The sequence below is a fragment of the Gracilinanus agilis genome, chromosome 4 (genome assembly GCF_016433145.1).
Source record: "Gracilinanus agilis isolate LMUSP501 chromosome 4, AgileGrace, whole genome shotgun sequence".
NCBI classification, from domain to species: domain Eukaryota; kingdom Metazoa; phylum Chordata; class Mammalia; order Didelphimorphia; family Didelphidae; genus Gracilinanus; species Gracilinanus agilis.
Window position 1 is genome coordinate 130,126,589 of NC_058133.1, and position 23,052 is coordinate 130,149,640.

The following is a 23,052-nucleotide window of genomic DNA, read 5'->3' on the forward strand; positions in this document are numbered from 1 at the left end:
TCATCCCATAGTTAACTCCTCTAGGATGTTATCCAACATGTCCTTCCTCTTTCATTACCTCACCTAAAAATCACATATACAAGTATAAGTTCTACCTCATCCCTCATTATCCCCAGAAAGAATTTCTCAAATGTTTGCTTGGGAGTCCAGAATTTAAATTCTCTTTTTAAGAGAACTTCAGGACCAAAGAGTGCTTCACTTGGAACTCCTGCCGAGGAGTTGGTTTGGACCTGGGTTATAGAAGACCTGAAAGATATTCAATCCTCTATAATGCCCAGATGTAAAAGCAATCAAAATTGTTCCCTCAAGGATGTGGATTGCTAAAACTGAATATTGATGAAAAATAAAGGCCCCAGAAAAATCATAGATCATGCCAGCCTGTCGGCTATCACAGGTAAAGGAACAATAATGGCATTGTTCTAATAGTTGGGATGCTCCTGGGTCATGCTTTATTTTCAGCAGTGACAGCTTCCTGGGCTTAAAGCTCTATCATTGTCTGCCAGGAAAACATCACTAGTTGTTGGTCTCTTCTATGTTCTTCCCTCTCTCTGCCTTGAATTAAAAGTGAAAAATAAAAAGTGCACATATGGACACATACCTGGAACCAGGTCTTGGCAAAGAGAGCAGAAAGACTGATGATCTCAGAGATCACTGAGCCAGCAGAGGATTGCTCTCCAAAGAAGCCTACCAAAATCAATGGGCCTTTTTACGAGTAAAGGAGAGACATTCTTTGGGCCATCTGAGATAGTAGGAATCTTGTAAAGACCTACCTAGAAAATCATTAGGTAGCAAAGATATTGATCATGGCAAAATGTAAGGTGAGTGTGAGGAGTGGCTATAAGAGGATGAGGGATCCAGAGATGCAAGACCTTGACATTAGAATTATAACTCAGAGACTGTTTAGTTGAAATTATATTTATTGGATATAGTTGATAATTATATATAATTATATGATAATAATAATAGTTGAATATAGATTTATTGAATAAATATATTAGTTGAAATTATTTGTAAATTTCATTACATGCCCTCAAAGTGTTTGTTATGACTTTGCTTGGAGATCTCTAATGAGGAACAACATACTCAAGACAACCAATTCTACTGGCAGAAAATTGTTAGAAAGTTTTACCTAGCACCAACCTTCTCGGCAAACTACATCCCTTGCTTTCAGTTGTCTCCCAATCAAATTCAAGGGGCACTGGGGAAAAATTGCCTGGGCAAGACATTCACAGCTCCTTTACATTACAAACTGGATCTTATTGCCCTGGGACATGTCCCAGGGGGAATATTGGCGTCAGCTCCAATCTCTAGATCTTGGTGTTAAATTTTCAATGTCAGCATTTACATTTCACAAATCAGCAAATTTTGAATGGAGAGTTGGTTTATTGTTTTATTGATATCTAGACGTAAGAAAACGATGGAGATTAATGAAGGTTAATGAAGCAGATTAAACTGAAAATGGTATCATAGGAACATTTTTTTCATATTAAGAGATAATTGTTAAACATTTGCCAGCCTCTAAAGGTGAAAGAAAAAATTCCTTCCACCAAGTAAATAGCTTCCAACAGATACTGCAAAAAAACTGTTGCAGCAAAGGGGGAGAATAAGGGGAAGTTCCCCTTCCTTTGATCTAGTCAAACAAAAGTCAATATGCTGATTTAGAACTAACCTGCTCTATGATTAGAGACTCATGGAGCCATTCCACTCCCCTATCTTACCCATACCCCTGCCCTTCATACTTGAGCTCTGGGGTGAGCTTGTATCATATTGCCTAAGATATTTTAAGATACCTTCCTTTTCCCTTGAAACACCTGGAATTAATGATTCTTAAGGGCAGTTCCCAGTCAAAGAGGAGAGCTAGCACAATTATCTGGATAAGCCCTAACCCAAGCTGTGTGCCAACAATAAAATAAAATAAAATAATTAGATTAAATTAAAAGAAAATATAAAATTAAATTTTAAAACAGCAGAGGTTTTTATCATGAATCATACAGATTGGGCAACCTCACACAGTTAAGTGTTTACCTCTACCTCTCTGCTTTGACATACATAGCTTTAGAAGAAAGAGGACCCACTGACTCAAGGTAGAAAGATAATTGCTGTGTCCCAACAGTTTCTTCCTCCTCCCTGTCATTAATCTGGCATTCTAGAAATCTCTTGGTTCCCCTCAGACACTAAAGATCATTTTCTCAAAGGGATATTCCTCTCCTGTGGTACAGCTCTTTAGAGAAGCTTCTCTTCCAGGAAATATTGGATTATTTATACATGTTTGGATACTTACTTATCTTGTTTTACTGTCCCTTCTCACTCATTTTCTCCCTCCCAGACCTTCTAGAATAATGTCAGATGCTTTGCCACTTTCCCCTCTTATCTGTCACCTGCCTATTACTGCTCCAATGGCCTGTGCCACCAGATAGACGACAGCATATTTATTGGTTCACATTTCAGCAAAAGTCAGGGATAAGTAGTATCCCCCCAATTGCTCGCTTGATGGTGCATTCAAGTGTTTCAGTGGTTATATCTTGGATGCCCTCTCTGCGTGCCTTCTGTGGGTGAATTGTAGCTGTAAAAGAAGGATTATGGAATCAGACTGTCCATGCCTTCGTCAACAGGTTTTCTGAGAATCGGTCTGAGAGTGCTGAAAGAGTGGGGTCTTCTGCAATAAAATTCCCTCTTTTTAAAAAGAGGAGTCCATTTCATAATATGAGTAAAAGAGAAAAATCATAGGAAAGCAACAAAGATGTCCACATCAGGTTCCACTAAGAGAAAAAGATTATACCTGTCATAGCCTTGGGCTTGGGGTAAGTAGGATAGAGTGTGCTTTTGATAGGTAGACACACTTAGGTTCTCTTAGCCTGATATTAGGGACAGAAAAAGGAACTAAGAGAGGCCAGGAAGGGAGAGTATAGGCAAATGTCATCCATGCTGTTTCCATATGTATAAATCAGTAAGATTTCCAAAGCTGATCTATTTCACTTCCTTCACAAGGAATTTAAAAATCACCTCCCCTAACATTCTTCTATTTTATAATATTTCCTACATAGAGATAGGATGGAAGGAAATAGGTATAGGCTGGAATGAAGTCACAATTAAAAGAAAAATCCTTCCCCTAAAATTTTGCAATTAAAGATATAGATTTGACAATTGCCAGCTTCTACTTTTGATATGTAAATAAAATGAGAGAGGTAGTAATAAATATAATATAGGTATTCCTTTCACATCATAACTTTTTCCATCACCGTCCCCAGATATGGAGGAGAGCATAAGAAATTAAATGGGAATTTGGGGAGGGGGGAGTTGCAGAAAGTGCACATGACACACAAAGGCCAGCAGATAATACAGAAAACAGTTTAGAAACTCAGAAGTGCCTAAAACAAAGGCAGAGTCCTTTGATCAAGAAGGAGCGAGGGAGTTTCTTGAAACTGTGAAGAAACTGATTGAAGACAAAGGCTATAAATCCAAATAGATATTCAAGGCTGACAAAACTGTTCTATATTAGAACAAAACCCCCAGAGGACATGCACTTACTAACTGTGGGACCTTGAGCAAGTCACTTACCCTCTGTTTGCTTCAATTTTTTTCCACTGTAAATTGAGATTACACAGGGTTATTGTGAAAACTCAAAGGAGATGATACTTGTAAAGTACTTAGCATAGTTCCTGGAACATAGTAAGTACTACATAAATATTTATTCTCTTTACTTTCCCTGCTAGCGTACATTTACATAACTGCCTTTCACTTTTAGAGAAACATTCTATTAAAAAATGTTTTAAACAGAATAAATGTATGTTGCAAACAACCAGACAATATTTGAGATTTGCTTCAAGTCTATACCTATAACCCCTAAAAGCCTTCAATTTACTCCTTGAAGATGATTTTATTCTTGTGATAGCAATCATGAGTGGACAGAGAAGGAAAATAGTCTTGGAGATTCATGAGTTTAGGGCTGGAAGGGATATTAGAGGTCATCTAGTTCAATCTCTTCATTTTACAGATGAAGTTAAATGACTTTTCCACATAGGTGGAAAGTGGCAAAAACAAAATTTAAATCCAGGTCCTCCAACAGTAAATCTATTGTTCTTTCTACTGTACCAAACTTCTGGTAACATGTAGTTCCTGGGATCTTTTGCCTTAAAAAAAAGATCCATGGAATGAATGATATGAGGACTACTGGACATTTCCTAAACACCAGATACAAAACTCTACATGTATTTATTATTAGGTTCCTACACTATGTGTGGCCTTGTGCTAGAGACTGAAGCTAAAAAGATGAGATGCAAAAAAACCAAAAATCAGAATAGGTTGTTCCCCTCAAAGATCTTTTTTTTTTCCCTAAAGGTTCTTTCCATGGGCAATCAGAATTAAAAGAAGAAAACTTAATCAGTGTGGATTGACATATGCAGTGAACATTGCCTCCTTTAGCTCCAATACTTAAAGGACTTTGATTTTGTTGGTTACTCAGTCCACTAGCACATATCACAGCACTTAAAGTCTTTTAATAGGGACAGCTAGGTGGACACTTTGAGGCAAGTCACTTAACTCTGGTTGTCTAGCCCTTGACACTGTTCTGTCTTAGGTTTGATGCAAGGACAGAAGGTAACAATTAAAAAAATAAACCTTAATAAAAAAAATCTGCCAAAAAAATTATCAGGAGGTGGTCAAATTTCTGGTGAAGAGCCTCCTCTAACCTGACTAGTCTGGTCCTTGGATCACAAACAGATAGTCCATCACCAGGCTCATAAATCCTTTTGAATTTGGCAGAACCTGCCTAAAGTATTTCTTCTTTTGGCATAGTCTTCAAGGACCAAGGGTAACCTCCACAATAAGGCATCAGAGGAGAGATTGAGTGGAGAATTTTGTTTATACATAAGGGGAAAAATGTAGCTGTAAATCTAAGCAGGTTTAATGCTAACCTCTAAGTGCAACATTCCCATTTCTATTATGGCTATTACTCAACTGAAATTAAAATGTAGCTCTTTTCATCAATAACAAGAGGACTTACCTTAGAGCAGCTAAGAGGCACAGTAGAGAGTATCTGACCTGGAGTTAGGAAGTCTCCACTTTTTAAGTTCAATCTGGCTTCAGACATTTACTAGCTGTTTGACCCTGTGCAAGTCATATAACCCTGTCTACCTCAATTTCCCCACTTGCAAAATCATCTGGAGAAGAAAATGACAAACCAATCTTTGCCAAGAAACCCCTAAACTGGGTCATGAAGAGTTGGACACAACTGGACAACATTAACTTTACCATTATTTGTGAGTTTCCCAATAGTTTTGCCATTCAAGGTTATATTTATGTTAATGGGCTTAGTTAAAATTTTTGAAATTTGGTGGGTAAATTGATCACTTCCAAGAGATCAGACCTGTAACTATCCTCCCATCTGTGTTTCAGGACCTGTAGCCTGAAATAAAAATCTCTGAGGATCAATATATCTCCTCAAGGTGACATGAAAGTTATAGAATCATTGATTCAGAGCTTTAAAAAAAGAACAGGACGTCATTGGATCTCAAACTTTAATATGAGAGAGTCCTTGAAGGTCATCTAGTCAAGCCTCTTCCTCTTGTCAAGGAAGAGGCTTAAATCCAGGAGGTTAAATCTCACAGGTAAGAGGGAAAATTAACATTTGAACCAAAATTTTTTGACTCTACATTGAACTCATATTATGTTAACTGTTGAAACCTCTCATACATATTTCCTCCTGCCATTAGAATATTAGCTTTTTCACATCAAGAATTGTTATTTTTTTCTATTTGTATCCCCATTGCTTACTTAGCACAGTGTTTTATACATAGTAAGTATTCAATACTATTCGTTCATTTGTTCATTCATTCATTCATTTATTCATTCGTTCATATCACCTCTATGTTCTTTGCCTGGGAATCCAGAAAATCATCTAGTATCCGCAGCACGGTTTTCTTTGTAAAAATGCTTTGCTCTGCCATTTCTATAATAAGTCCCATCTAGGGATGCATCAAACGCTTTGTTAACGATCTAATCTATTCCAGCTAATGAAACCTCTATTGTCCTCTAAACCTGGAATTGTGTCAAAGAGCACCAACAAAGTTTTTCTGACATAATCTGCTACTCCATTTCCATTGAGCTGTATGTATCTCATTTTATTTTTCAAACTTACTTACCCAATTCACCATTAGCCGAACAGTTGTCTCCCTTATTCCCACTCCTCTCACAAATGAAGTGTCCCAATGATCATGCTTCTTTTCTGTCATATTCCACCTGGTTTCTTCCAGATTTTTCCACCTCATTCCTGGGTCTCTCTTCAGCAATAGCTCCATCTACTTCTCTCACTTATTTCATTTCTTTAATTTATTCTTCCCCTTATTCATTCTCTCTGCAACGTCACATCTACAAGTTTCCAAACACCATATATATAATGAACAAAGTTAGTGACTGATTGTAACACCTTCTTGCAACTCTTTTTAGAAAGAGATAATTGACCTGGCTCTGATAGAACAACTTTCTTCCAGCAAATAGTGAAGGTCCTTGGAGGGTGCTTAATGCTGCATGAAGTCTTTCAGAAGTCTGGTGCAACATGCTGTATTTACCGATAGACATCCAGACACATGTAATGAGATTATACATCAGCCTCATTTAAGATAAAGTTTGCTGGGGGAGATCAGAATTGCTCCCTATGAGACTTAAATTAGGTACAAAGCAATTACCTTTAAGCAACCAAAAAATTGGCTTCTATAAAAATTCCTTTTAACTATAGATTCATTACCAGATACCTCTACTATTTTAGAGACAGGCAAGTCTCAAAAGACTCAGAATGTGGGATCAGTTTGAATAAATGGCCCAAAGGTTGGATTCTAGGGAAACATATGATCTCCTAGAAGGGACAAAATTTTTCCAGAGAATTTCTGAATTTCCTTTTATTATAAAACCTAGAATGGGGAAACTATCTGACTTCTAAAACTGATTTCTAAGAATATGGAAATTTAAAAAAAATTTTTAAAAATAATATGGAAATTATGTATGGCTCCCAGATGACAAATTCTAAATACTTCTTAAGTGTTTACTTTGTGCTAAACATTGGGGCTAAAGAATTACAAATTTATATTGCCCTCTCAAAGATCTTATTCCCAAGACCCAGTGTTGTGTGGACAAAAAATAGAGAGCTACCTCCTTAGTTTCCAAAATGACATTCTGCAGTTGTACAGCTGGGTACTACAGTGATTAATTGCCTCTAAAGTAAAAAGCAAACAAAAAACACATAACTTGATTTTAGACATATTAATTAATTAGATCATCCCCAAAGAGGGCTGTAGAAATAATCTGTACTATGTGAAATTTTCAGATACAGTGGGAATAGGATGATTATATATTGTTGTTTTGTTTATACAGCAATCTAGGGCAAATATCCTAAAATAAGGTGTTCTGGATACAATTATCTTACCTAAAGGACACCATCACCTGACTTTTCCCTAGATGTCAATCTGTTGAGCTTAGAAGACCATCCAAATCATTGTCTGTTCCCCACTATTGCTGAATTCAAGCATTTGAGGTACTGTCATAAGGAAGAAGCATATAATGTCTTCTAGTTTGCCCCCAAGGGGGAAAACAGTTGTTACTGTTAATCTTTTGTTTTCAGAGGACCAATGACGTCATGAAGTGATGTTTTGACTTGCAAGTAAATTGGCTTTAAATGAAGCAGGACATTAGTCTCTCTTTCAGAGCTATCAAACTTCAGAGACAAAATAAAAGTCAGGAAAACAGACGATGGTCCAGGAAAGGGTGGATGGAGTATTCAGGGAGAACTAGGACCTCTGGTATGAAGGTTTGTCCTAAAGATAGCTATGGACAATGGGTAAAAATTGAAAGGAAGAAGAGTTAAACTTAATCTATTGAAAAACTTTCTAATATTTTGACCTGCCCCAAAATGCAATGGGCTGCTTTGGGGAAATCATAGTGACTAATAACATTACTAATCATTAATTAATTATTAATTAATATTAATTATTAATAAAATAATTAATAATAATATCTGACACTTAAATAACACTTTAGGGTTTGCAAAGTCAGAGATATTGTAGAAGAGATTCCTGATCAGGTACAAAGTGGACTCAATAATCTCTGAAGTCCCTTATAACTCTGAGATTCTGTGACTGTCATTTTTTCCTTGAATAAACAAGGAATACTTCAGAAATATCTCTGATGTCATGTTAGAAGATCCCAGTATATGCAAGACATTAACAGAAAAAAACATAAATATGTGGAATCGGGGAATAAAAAACATGGGACACTGGAAAGAATTTTGTATGTAAAATCAGAAAATGTGGGTTTGAATCCTTCACTCTCCCCACTTCCAGTTGTGCAACCTTGATTACAGGTGGGTTGCTAGAGCCAGTTCCAATTTGCTCAGAAAAGCCAACTGTTAAATTTTCATCATGAGCATTTACACCATGGAAATTAACAAGTTCTACAAATCAAGACAGCTTATTTTTCTGTTGATTGTTTAGACTAAGAGTGATAGATATTAATAGAACAGATTAAATTTTAAAATGGACCAGGCATTTTAAGAAAGTTAGTTGTTAAATAGTTACCAGCACACCTGACCTTACCTTAACTCACGGGCTTTAATAATTTAATCTATAAAAGAAGATTTTGACAAAGTAATCTCTAAAATGGCCTTCTAATTTTTAAATCCCACCATATCTAAAGGAGAAGAAAAATTATTTGTTTGGTTGATACCTGCCCAGCTCAGAGAGTCAAGATGGGAAACATTCCATTTATGTCCAGCCTCTGTGATTTTGCCTATCCTATCCCCTATGCCTAAAATACTTTCTGTCATCACTTCTTCCTCCTTGAATCCTTAAATCCACTTAGGCTTCAGTTATGTTTAAGCCTTACATAGCACCTCCTATGAGAGAACTTGTCTGTTTTTTTCTAGAGAGTGATGAGAATAATAGCATTTACATAGCACCTACGTGGAGCACTTTATAAATATCTCATTTCATTCTCATAACATTCATGAGAAGTAGGTGCCACTATCACTTCAATTTTACAGTTGGGGAAACTGAAGTTAATAAGCATCTGGTGTTATATTTGAACTCTGGTCTTCCTGCCTCCAGTCCCCAACAACTAATCATTAGTACTCCTCTCTCCCACCATACCTCCAAATTACTTGTATTTCAAAATGTATATTTTGTATTTGCTCATCTGTGTTTACAATCTTTCTCCAAAGTGACTATAAGATCCTCAATGCCAGGGATTATTTGATTTTATTTTTGTAAGTTCTGTCTCTAGTGATGAGCAAAAATGTGATAAATGAGTTTTTATTTGAAGTCAGTTGGAAGTTTGCCCAGTAACCACTGTGGAAACATGTCTGTTGGGTGCTTTCTTTTTTGAGAGGGCAGAGTGGAGAATGAGCAACAGGAGGGGAGCAGATCCACCTTCCAGTTCTTCCTTGAACCTCTAGATCTAGTATTTGAGGCTTATGAGACTTGACTTGACCAACTAGGGAGAGAATTTCACTCTCCTAAATTGGGCCAGGGGGAAGATAGAAGTTTTAAGATGTTCCTTTCATCTGCTTGTTTGCAAATTCTTCGACTTTGTTTGTCTTTTCTGCTATGAAACCTGACAAGTAGAAAACAGAGACTTGTTCCAGAGATGGAGTAGTCCCTCTATTTTCTGGGGGCCATCATAAGGAGGGGCCACCTCCAGGGTGCACAGTAAGGGCACTTCTAGAGGAAGTCAACTGGTACAGGTTAGGAGGATTCATTACCAAATTTGACTGGGGTCTGGGGAGAGCCTAAAAAGACATCCTTATCCCACTGGTCGGGCCCAAACAGAGTCATCTCCCAGGTAAGTCCCATGTGCCGTGGCCCTTTCCATTGATTGCTCATGGCCTTGACAGGAGAAAAAAGTCACTTTGTCACCCAAGTGGGATAGACTCAGGCCTTCTCCAAGCACAGTGAGGTTTTTCTGGTGCAGTTCTTAGAAGAGCCTCTTACTACGCATTAAACTAGCGTAGTCTTGCTTTCACAGGAAACCATGCATCGTTTCTCTTTATTCTGTGGGTCTGTTCTGGACTGACTCTTTAGGCCTGGGTTACTCCCAACTTAAAGCTATTTTCTCCCATTCTAATAATAGCTCCATTGTTATGTAGACATTACACAGATGGATTTCTCATGACTAATCTTTGAGAGGCTTTCCTCTTTGACTTCAGCTCCTTTCCCCCACTTCTTGCAGGCTGCTTGTTTTCAGCCAAACTAGGCAGAAAGCTTGAAATGTAATTGACCAAACCAAGCAGACACCAATCAGTAAATCAGGGACTGAATGCCCATCGCAACAAGGGTCTCCAAGGATCTCCTGTAATGAGCTCCATTTCATTTGCCCAAAGTCTTTTATTCTACCAATATGTTATTGAAAGGTATTGAATATAAGTGAAACTGGGAATAAGGAGATTTACAATGTTAGTCACCAGCCAGTTTGTTAAAATTTGATGAAACCAAGTCTCATGATCTATATTTTGACTCAATTCTTTTTTGCAAAGAGGGCTAATAGATATTTTCATCCTCAACTATCTAATTATGGATTTTAAGATGTCTCAGATTCCACTGGGTCTCCAAAGTAATTCTACTCCCACCTTCTTCTTCAGTTTCTGAACAAAGGTACAACAAATATATCAGAGATCTCTCCTCCGCAAACTTAGGAATCAAGGAACAAGAAAGAAGAATCATTCATGATGTGGTTCTGACCAACTACTCCAACACTAACTGGGTTTTCCCCTTCCCCCAATCTTTACTCCAGAGTAAGCCTGGGAGCCTTACTGGCTTCTGTTTAAAGTAAGGGTAGTCATTTGGTCAGTTAGCAATCATTCATTAGACCTTTATTATGTCCTCTGTGCTGTAAAATTAAAATTAATATCCAATAACTTCAAGTATTATATTTTATAAGATTTATTAATAATCATTTGAAGCAGAAGAAATAAAAGGACAAAAGTAAAAGTCTGAGTAAAACCAGCTTTCCCAGTCTCGTTTGTGGGGAAAAAAGAGAGCGGGAGAGTGGAGCTACCCAAAACTTATATACTCCCTACATTAGCACTTAAGGTGAGAAGGAATGTGGGAAGCTGGGAAAGAGAATCCCTGGGGAGAAAATCCAAATTACACAGTGCTAAGGATACAGAGAAAAGTAAAAACACAATTCTAGCCCTCATAGAACTTCCATTTTAATGGCAGCATAGAGTTGAGTGCTCATTGAATCCTGGGACCCAGAACCAAGCACTTGCTAAGTTTGACCAGATTCCTCTTTTGTTATTACCTTTGTCATTAACTGCAATAAGGAGGGTAAGCAGAGGCTATGGGGTGTTGACTTCCTGGAAAGGAGATAAGTGGTTAAGCTAGACAAGGGAGCAAGAACCTCCAGACTTGCCTGTGGTTGCTGAGACTGTAGTTGTTATGACTATGTTTTGTTTTGTTTTCTAACTGATACTCTCCTACCCTCATCAAAATTTTAAATCAATTTATTTAACAAAAAATAATCTTTAATTGAAAACTTTTATTTTTATATTGCCTACATTTACTAATGAATCCCTCCTTCTTCTTCACTCAAAGAATCATGTCATAAGAAAGAATAAAAAGAAAAATTTTTAATAAAACTAATCATAAATGTATGATGTTAAATGTTATGTTCCATATCCCCAATCTCTCAATTCTGCAAAAAAAAAAAAGGTGGGCAAAATGCTTTCTTATAACTCTTCCTTGGGAGCAAGCAAAGGTTAAAGCTTAACCTTTATAATTTTCCAAGATTCAATTTTAAATGTTCTGCTGAATATAGTCATTTATTGTTATCATTGTCCCAGTTTCCTCCTCAAAGAAACCACCACATTTCTACAACCATCTCCCAGTTCTGCTTCTCAGAGAATAGCAAGGCTGATTTAGATCATAATTTTCACCTTTGACTTCTTTGGGGAACTACAAATTTTCATATGATTTGGAAACCATTTAGCCCAACTCTTTTACTTTACACATAAAGGAACAAAGATTCAGAGTGGTTAAATCAATCACCCAAAGTCAAATCTCTTCCCTTTATAACCTGCATTCTATAATATAGAAAATCATACTGCTATATTTCCATGGGGCAAGTTGGCAGTTTGCTCTAGTTAGAATATAGCACCTCGCATGAGCCAGGGGGCAGGCTGCATCTGGCAGTTGGAGCCAGGCTATATAAGAGCTTGCAAACCCCTGGCTACTTCACTTCTCATTTGTCCTTCTACCTTTAGGGTTTCCTGGCCCTGGGAGGCCAGAGTGAGAATGTGGGATTAGTTTTTAGGCTAGATAGGATCAAAGTATCACTGCAAGCCAAATAGGAACATCATCTGATTCACCAACTATTCCTTTACCAAAAATTCCTTTATTTCCAACAAAAGAGACTACTTTATTTTCTGCCCCAGGGCTAGTCCCTTGGGTCAGCTGAAGACCATACCAGGAAGTCCTTCAACATCTTAAACTTAGATTTAAGAAGGTAGCTGTTAGCTAGCTCTTAGTTTTACCTAAACCTCTCACCAATCCCCTTTACCTAAACTTGATTATTCAATAAACCCTTAGCTTTAATCCAAGAACTAGTTCTTTGCTTACCTTCATAAGCCTAATAGGGATAGCTGCTTGAACTGCTACAGCAGAGATAAAGTCCATTACTGAGGACAGGAAGTGTCACATCTCCCTTCCTGTTTCACTTCTGGAAACACCAATAGGAAGTCATTTTCTCATCTGGACCAGGGCTGTAGAACATTCACCTTAAAGGAGGTTGGTGCCTAGCAAAGGAGAGTTTCACCTATCTTTCTGGTAGCCTGGGGCTGAGTCTTTGTTTCATTCATATTCTCTTTCAAGACCACTCCAGGGACTGACCCATACCATCCCCTCAAAGCTAGCACCTTCCTCCTCCCAGCTATTATCATTATTAGCTACAGCCCTTTATTCATTATAATTCCTAGGCTGATAAAAATCAAAGCCCCTAGTACTCCCCCACATTGTGCTCCCTAAGCCTACTTTCTTTGTCTATTTGGAATTATTTTTAACTTAAGAAAGAATACAGAAAGATATAGTATAAAAAGTTATAGTACCAAACACACATACACATGCTTTGTACCAAAAGTCATAAATAAAATGGTATTATCTATTCTAGATGATGAGTTTTTGAGACTCTAGCAGAGACTCCTGGGTGACTCTTCTTTAGCACCTTGAAGTTCCAGGCTAGACTCTGGAACTCATTCTCCAATTCCTCTCACATTGTCTAACTCAAAAGCAAGATGGTTCTAGTCAGTCAAGCAGAGAAAGTCTTACTTGTTAACAATATTGGGGCAGAAGGCAGTCATCCTGCAAAGTCATACTGGAGTTACACCATCTTATAATGTCTAATGTATGCAGGTTCCATTTTCTTCCAGATTCAGTGTGTGTGTGTGTGTGTGTGTGTGTGTGTATGTATGTGTGTGTGTGTGTGTGTGTGTGTATGTTTTCCAGCACTGTTTTCCTAAGCAAGTTTATTTAAGCATTTTCTGAGATAGTATGTTTCTTCAATGACCAAGGTCATTCATGTCTTTGTTTTTATGTCTTTGCTTGGCTTAGCATTCCTTGCACATTGTAAGCATTTAATATATGCTTGCTTAACTGGAATGAATGCAAGGGAGCTCTCATCTAGATCCAATGCTTGCCTTAGGATTGAGTTGACTGAGGTAAGAATTTTCCAGTTCTTATCTTATTTCATTTCATTTCATTTCATTTCATTTATTTATTTATCTATCTATTTATCTATCTATCTATTCATTTATTTATTTATTTATTTTTAAACCCTTGTACTTCGGTGTATTGTCTCATAGGTGGAAGAGTGGTAAGGGTGGGCAATGGGGGCCAAGTGACTTCCCAGGGTCACACAGCTGGGAAGTGTCTGAGGCTGGGTTTGAACCTAGGACCTCCTGTCTCTAGGCCTGACTCTCACTCCACTGAGCTACCCAGCTGCCCCCCATTTTATTTATTTTAAGGAGGGCTTAGAGGGTTATTTTAATATCAAGGGAGAGGACACTGATTGACCCTTTTCCAGGCTCAAGTTAATAATTTCTGTGGTTAGATCAACTGGCCAATACATACTAGAACCTCTAAGCAGGGGCCAACTATCCCAAGCTTTTAGAAAGAGAAGAACAATTACTTCTGGGCTCTGCTTATGCCTGAATCAACAAACATTTCAACTTCTATTCCTCATCTCCTACTCCAGAGTGGCATTGCTTAATATTCCCAAATCTTTGGGTTCCTCACCTTTAAGAAACCAAAGGCCCATCTCTAAGGGGATTCCATCTGCTGGTCTGCTATGCTGAGAATTTGCCTGATCTGTTGGGAAGTAGTATGTGATCTTAGCTCTATGTTATTGATGACATTTTCAAAAGTTGCCATAGCCCAGAGGTTCAAAGGCTTGTGTCTCTTCTTCTCCCACTTTCTAAACTATGGCCATTTCTATTTCCATTCAAGTTACAGGGATGTTGATTTAGAGGGGATAGTGTAGTGAAATCAATTTGGAGATAAAAGACCTCACTTTCTCTCCCTAAGCCTTGGTTCCATCATTAATAAAATGAGAGAATGGGGTGTTGAATAAAGTGATGGCTAAAAATTATTTCAGCTCCAGCATCTATGAAGACAAGATATGACAAAGTATAGAACCTATCTCCTCCCTTCCTCCTGGCTCTTATGGATTCTAAATATGTTTTTCAACATCTTTTTTCTTCCTGCTACGGTTCCTGCTCTGCAAAACTTGGTACCTGACAAGATTTCCTTTTTGAGCAAAAAGAAGCATGACTGGAAAATGCAGCTGTATTATTTTTTTAAAAAAAGATGTTGCTAGAACATAAAATGATCATGACCAATTATTATTTAAATGCTAGTTTAGAATTTGTGGCTTACGAGTGACTTAAATGATCATCTAGTCTAATCTTCAAATTTTATAGCTGACAAAGATGATGTCCCAGAGATGTCAAGTTGGTGGTCTAAGATCACACAGTATTCTAGGAGAGCTAAGACTCAAACTTACCTTCTTCATATCATATCTGCCATATAATTGCAACTGAAAGCCCTTTAGAAATCTCAAATTTAACATATACAAGAGGCGACTCATTTTATTTCCTCCAAGTGTCCATATTTCTGTGGCTGGTTCCACGACCCTTCCAATCACCAGATTCACAATCTCAGTGTTATCCCTGACTCTTCTCACTTAAGTCTCCTTTGATTACACCATAAGCTCTTTCAAATGAATATAATTAGAACTAGAAAGGGCCTTAGAGGCCATTTAGCCCAATTTTTCACTTTACTAATGAGGAAACGAAGGCACTGGAAAGAAAGGAATTGATTTGCCCAAAGTACCAAAGGTAACAAGCAGCAGAGCTAGAATTTGAACATAGGTCCTTTGCCCCAGATTTGAGTTTTTCCACACTACATCTTGAAGCAAAGACTTTCAAACTCCATTAGATAGTAAACCACAGAAGGAATAATTTTCAAACTTTCTCTAGGGTATCCAAACACCTTGTCCTTGTCCTTGTCCTATGCTCATTATTTGTAGACTTTTCGAAAACAATACCTTTTCTTTCCTTGGTGATCTTACTCCAAGACTCAATAAATTCCATTGACTCCTTGTTACTTTCAGAACAAAGCATAAAGTCCTCCAAATAGCATTTAAAGCACTTCACAACCTGGCCTCTTCCAATCTAAGCCATAATATCTGGAACATAGTAAGTAGTTCTTTTTTTAAAAAAAAAAACAAACAAACCTTTACCTTCTGTTTTAAAATAAATACTGTGTATTGGTTCCAAGGCAGAAAAACAATAAGGCCTAAGCAATAGAGTTAAGTGACTTGCTCAGGGTCATACAGCTAGGAAGTGTCTGAGACCAGACTTAAAGCCAGATTCTCCTGTCTTTAAGTCTGGTTTGCAATCTACTTAGACACTTAATTGCTTCCCTTAATAAATGTTTCACTGAGTGATTATCTTTACTATTTCCTTACAGATTATTCCTCTCCACAAATTCTCTTGTCCAACAACACTGGTTTACTTGCAATTCTTTGCAAAGTTCCTTTCCTGTTTCTGTGCCTTAGCAATAGCTGTTCTCCATAACTGAAATGCTATTCTGCCTCACCTCCACCTCCTAGAATTCCTGGATTCCCTCAAGTCTCAAAAACCAAGTGCTACCTCCTGCAGGAGCTCCCCCAACTTGCTAGTGCCTTTTCCTCTAAAATTGTCTTTGTTTTACCTTGCATGTTTCTTGTGTGTACCTGTTTATGCACTGGTTGGCTCCCTCATTAAAATGTAAACTCCTTGAGAGCAGGGATGGTTTCTTTTTTTCCTTTGTATCCTCAACTGTGAGCATTGAGGCTGGCACAGAGATAACACTTAATAAAGTATTCAGTGATGGATTATCTTAGATTGGATCCCCCAATGCCTAGCATAAAAACCTATAAAGAATAAATGCTTAATACATGTCTCCGAGGGAGAAAGAGAACTCCAAGGAATAAGGAATGTTGTCAAACTAAGGTTTTCCATTTGTTTTGTTTTCCCTTCAAATTCTGGATCTGAACTTAACAAGTCAGAAATTACCTGAGAAGAGCAAACTTACCCCAATGTGTCAAAAAGAAAGCAGCAAAGTAATAGTTAGGGAAGCATAGTCATTACAGCATTGGAAACCTTCATAATAAAAAAAAAGGTTAAAAATAAAATGATGATGAAGTGCAGCCAACAGTAACTCACTGGAAAACAGTAATAATAATAATTCACATCTGCACAGTACTTTAATGCTGCCTTCTGCTTTGGTTCATCCTGACACTGAGTTTTTATTCTCCTTTATCTCCAGTATTCTGGTTTGACCCTTCAAAAGGAATACAGTAGCATCCATGGTCCCCTAAATAAAGAAGCCAGGGGAAACTTGAAAATCCCTGAGTCACTCTGGCAGAGTAAGAATAGCAGTCATGGCCCCAAACCCCTTCCTCTGATGATAGGGAATTGGAATATGAACTAGCTTCCATTCTCCCCTTAATTCTCGACCCCCACTGGCATGAATCAGCACCATTTCCTAGGTCCAGGCTCCTCACTCCCTTCCCCCAAATGTTTGACCCACATTAGAATCTTATAAAAACTCATCAGTCCAGAGAAAGAACTGTTGGATTTGGATGGAAGTGGATCAAAGCATGCTATCTTTCACATCCGTATATTTATGGTTTTATTTGGGTGGGGGGAGTATTTTATGAGTGTGCTCTTACAATGATGACCAATATGGAAATATGTTTTCCAGGATAATAAAAATAAAGTTGAAGAAAAAAAGAAAAAAAAACTCACTAGACTTCAACAATAGAGAAGAGAGTGCCTCGTCCCCCCTAGATCCCAAAAGGGAACTTAACTCCATCTAGGATCCCAGCAGTGTGCCTTATGTCCGTTCTCTCTTTCTACTGCCCCTTTATTTTGTGAGTATCTTCCCTCAATAAAGCTGGCCTTTTTTTACTGCCTTATAATCTCCTTGTTTCCTTGTACCGGACTTATGGCATTCCAAATGTTCCCAAGTGAGTAAAACCATGCCTTTGACCTAGGCTCTGACCATCATTTTATTCTACTCCACTTCTGGTTCTGACAACTAAACAAGCCTTTCCTACCCCTTCCCCCTTGGTTGCCACCTGGCACATGGCGCCATCTCCCTTCTTCTGGGGCTTGGCGGTCTAACCCTTGCCTCTGTGACCCTGGGCAAACGACTTGACCTCAATTTTCTGCAGTTTCTTTATTCAAATCCTAGCTCTTTTTTCTTTTACTTGGACAAATCATTTACCACTCTGACCTCGGTTTTTTAACCCATTAAATTAAAGGGATGGACCAGAGGACCTCTAAAGTCCCTCTCAGCTCTAAATCTGGACCACTGCATTAGCAATATTGAAAGTTAGAATTGCAATCAGAGAAATCCAGGTTCAAATCCTGCCTTAGGTACTAAATAACTGTGTAACTTTGGGTAAATTTTTCAATCTCTCCGCCTCAGTTTCCTCATCTAGAAAGTGGAGGTAATAACATCTACCTTGCAGTACTTTTGGGAGAATCCACCAAATGTGTTTATATATATATATAAACACATTTGGTGGATTCTCCAATATATATATATATTGGAGATATATATATATACACACATACACATATATATTTATTTATTTGTTTGTTCATTTATTTATGTATATATGTTTATATACATAAATATATATGTTTTATATATTGTAAGAGTGAAAAAGAGGCTTTATAGGTTCAGACTTAATCTAATTATCACAATATATATTATATAAACATATATATATATTTTATATATGTTTATATATAAATACATTTGGTGTTTATATATACACATATTATATGTAATGTATATATAATATGTATGCACACACATAATAATATATACTCTATAGTCTTTATATGTACTTATTTGATAAAACACTTCTTAATTTTATATGTGCATATAGACATATAAATACACAAAAATATATGTTATATTTGGCTCTATATAAAAAGATGAGCATATATCTATGTCTACATCTGTGTGTATATATGTACAAGGTATATGAGAGATTCAAGGAGGACTAGTATCTCTGGAATGAGGGTTTGCTGAATCTTTTTGGGGATATTCATTCAACTTTGTTGTCTGCCTGTCAGCCAACTCTCTCCTGTGGCTCCAAGAAGCCGTAGCATCCTCGGTGGCCACATTCTAATAAACCATCTCTTCAGACCAACTAAAACAGGTTGAAGGTAACTGGAAGGCCTCAACCCATTTGGGAATTGGGGGGGGGGGAAGTCTACCCCCAGCGTGTAAAGACTCCCCATGGCCTCCTGGGCAGAGGAGAACACTTTGTTCCAAGAGTCCTAAAGATGGCTGAAGTAGGCACTGTGGGGCACGTAGAGCTTGGTCAAACCCCGTAAGCACCAAGGCCATCCCCTGTATCCCAGGCCATCACCAGCCATCTTGACTTTTGTCTTGCCATTGGACTTCAGTGACCCTAGAAGACAGAGTAAAGCTGACTTCTTTGCATGCCTCTGCCTTACTTAAATACATGTTAAGATCTCTCTCTGTGATGTCATTGGTCCTCTACAAAATGAAGGATGAACCCCAAAATAACAAATGCATGTATATTGTAGTTGTTGGTTGTGTCCAGATCTTTGTGACCCTTATGGAGTTTTCTTGGCAAAGATCCTGGCATGTTATGCCATTTCCTTCTTCAGAATATATATATATATATATATATATATATATATATATATATATATATAAATACATTTTTTATATGTTTTAAGTATATATACATACATGCACTGACATATTTGTGTAAAGCACTTTGCAAACCTTAACATGCTATATAACTTTAGTTATTATCACTGCCTGAATAAGGGTTCATCTCTTTGTACAGAACCTTCAAAGGTTTATCTTTGTCTGGGCAGCCTAAGACATCATTCAATTAGTCAGCAAACATTGCTCTACTGTGTGTCAGACACTCTTTTAATCCCTGGGAATACTCAGACAAAAATGAAGTGGACCTTGCCTCCTAAAAAAGCTTGCATTCTATGAAAAGAGAAAACATGGAGTTAAATTTAAAGTACACACATAGGTAAAAACACACTATATAAAAAGTAAATATAAATAAATCAATTTGGGTAGGGAGAAACCTTTGGGGATGAAGAAAGACTTCATGAAAAGAACTTCTTGGTACCAGAGCTCAGACTGGAAGAAAACTGGGGATTCTAAGTGGCAGAGGTGAGGAAGACCAGAATTCCAGATATAGAGGAGACCTGGGAAATAGGAATAGAGAGAGAAGTTGGAGGTTTAAGTGTTGGAAAATCAATCTATTGGGCTCTGGAAGACAATGAGCTGGCCCTAATGAGATCTGGGTACTTTTTCTGACCCACACTGAAATGATTTAAAGAAGTTGCCTAACCTTTCTGAGCTTCTGCTAAACCTAGAATTTTGGCTCCAATCCCAGCTCTGCTATTATATTTACATTCTGATTGGCTTTGGGCAGGTTACCTAACTCCACTGGTCATTAGTCAGTGAGTCAACAATAAGCATTTGTCAAACACTTACTAAACTAAACACAGTTAGACAGAGTGCTGAATGCTAAGACTATAAATTCAAGCAAAAAGAAAAATAGTTCCTGTCCTCAAGGGCCTTAGATTCTAATGGAGGAAGACAATTTATAAAAGGAAATGAAAAGGAGATGGAAGGATGAAGGTATCCTACAGGGGAGGAGGGGAATAGGGGAAGGTCATTTTTTATAAAGTCCAGGAGAGTTCAGGAGTCTACCTACAGAGGAATGAAAACTTGGCTGGCCTGGGGGATTTTTTTCTTTCTTTTAAAATATTCATTTATTTTACTTTAATAATATTTTATTTTTTATCAATTACATTTAAAAAGAATTTAGAGGAAGACAACATATAAAAGGAAGAAAGAAAGGTGAAAGGGAGTCGGGAGGATGAAGGTAATCTATTGGGGTTGAGGGAAGAGGGATGTTACAGATAAAGTCCAGGAGAGTCTAGGAGTCTGCAGAGGAATGAAGACTTGGCTAATCTGGGAGTCTTTCTTTCTTAATTTCTATTTCATTATTTTTATAATTTTTACTTTAATGATATTTAATTTTCCCCAATTACATGTAAAAATAATTTTTAACATTCTTTTAATTTTAATTTTGAGTTCCAACTTCTGTCCTTTTCCACCCTCTCTCCCCTCCCCACTCCATAAGATAGCAAATAATCTACATGTACAATCATGTAAAATGTCTTTCTGGGAGACTTTATTCAAATGGAGGTTGTGAGAGAAACCAGACAAATATGAGAGAGGCTACAAGGGCAAAAGATACTTCCAGTGTGTGAAGTTCAGGGTGGAATGAACTTCTAGGGTAAAGAGCTTTCTGTAGAATTATAGAAAAATTACAGGAGAATCAGGAATATAGCCTTGAGAGGATTAATTACTTTATAGGTAAAATTAGGGTATTAGAAAAGATTATATCTAAAATTCCTTTCAGTTCTAATTCTAGTAATCTTATGCTTCTCTTGTCTGTGAAATAAAAATTGAGAACAGTTCATAATATAAATTTTATTGTGTCACTTCTCCATAGAGGAAAAAACTTCCAACTCCTCTCTATTGCTTACCAGAGAGAAATCCAAACTCCTTAGCTTGACATTAAATATCTTCATTTTTAATATCTTCACTCACCATATATAGCTTTTTTTCCATTCCCCTCCATCATAAACTTTGTGTTTCATTCAAGAAGGTCTTTTTTCTTAAAAAAGATATTTTATTTTTACCAATTACATATAATAACAATTGTCCACATAAGTTTTCTGAAGTTGTAAAATCCAAATTGTTTCCTGTTTTCCCTTCCTTCCCCTTTCCCAGAGGTGGCAAGCAATTTGATCTGGCGTATACATGTATTGTCATGCAAAAACTATTTCCATATTGTGCATTGTTCTAATACTGATATAAAATCAAAGCTACAAAATAAAAACCCAAATAAATTAAAGTGAAAAATAGTGTGCTTTAATCTGTGTTCTGACTCCAGCAGTTCTTTCTCTGGAGGTCATTGAAATGCTGAAAGTACCTAACACTATCATAGTTAGTCATCCCACAATATTGCTGTTACTGTGTACAGTGTTCTTCTGGTTCTGCTTATTTCACTCTGCATCAGTTCATGCAGATCTTTCTGAAATCATCCTGTTCATCATTTCTTACAGCACAAAAGAATTCCAACACTACCATATAGTACAATTTATTCAGCCATTCCTCAATTGATGGACATTCCTTCAATTTCCAATTCTTTGCCACCACAAAAAGAGAGTCTATAAATATTTTTATACGAGTAAGTCCTTTCCCCTTTTTTTAGATCTCTTTGGGATACAGACCTAGTAGTAATATTACAAGATCAGAGAGTATACAGTTTTATAGCTCTTTGGGCATAATTTCAAATCCCCTCCCCCCCAGAATGGTTGGAGAAGTTCATAATCCTACCAACAATTTATTAGTGTCCCAATGTGGTCGCATCCCCTCCAATAATTGTCACTTTCTTTTACTGTCATTTTAGAGTAGGTCTCCTTTTCCTGCCAACTCTTTTATCCCATTTGACTTTGAAATTCATCTGACAAAAATTAGAGGTCTGATCCAAGAGAGGAGCAATGAGCCTGAGAGAATGGACTCAAGTATACAGACAACCTCATCATAGCTGCATCTCGTTTTGGAGACATTTCTGCCCCTGTTGCCAATTTAGAATGTAAGCTTCTTCCAATTAGAGGATGATTTTTTACTTGTATTTGTATTTACAGAACTCAGTCCACTGCCTGGAACATAATAAATAATTATATACGCCCTGTCTGTCTGTCTGTTCTGTCTAAATGCCTATGTGTCTATCTGCCTGTCTACCTCCCTTATCTCCAATTTATAATCTTTAAGGGTTATCCAGAGCACTGAGACATTTAATGACTTGCTCAGGATCACAAAGCTGATATGTGTCAGAAACAGGTCTTCTTGAGCGCACGTCTTCCTGGCTCTAAGCCATACTTTCCAGTCATTCTGTGATGGCTGCCTTTTAAGAAATACTGACAAATACCAACTATCAATAATATGGAATTAGGTCTTAATCAATGATACATGTAAAACTCAGTGGAATTGTGCATTAGCTATGGAGCAGGGTTGGGGGAGAGGAAAAGAACATGAAACATGTAACTATGGGAAAATATTCAAAATTTAAAAAAAAAAAAGAAATATTGACAAATAAAGGGAACTTCAAGGTTTTTCCCCCCCAATTTCTTGGAGGCATAGATTTTGTCATATACACTTTGTAAGTGATACAGTCACTTAGAGACTACATTTGTACATAGTGGACCCTTAGAAATGTGTTGATTTGATTCTTGATTCCAACATTTGCTCATGCTATACTTGACCAGAATATTTTTTCCTTGTTGTCTGCTTATCCAAATTCTGCCCAACCTTCAATCATTTAGTCTCTAAACATTTATTAAGCACCAACTATGTGACAGACACTGTGCTAAATGCT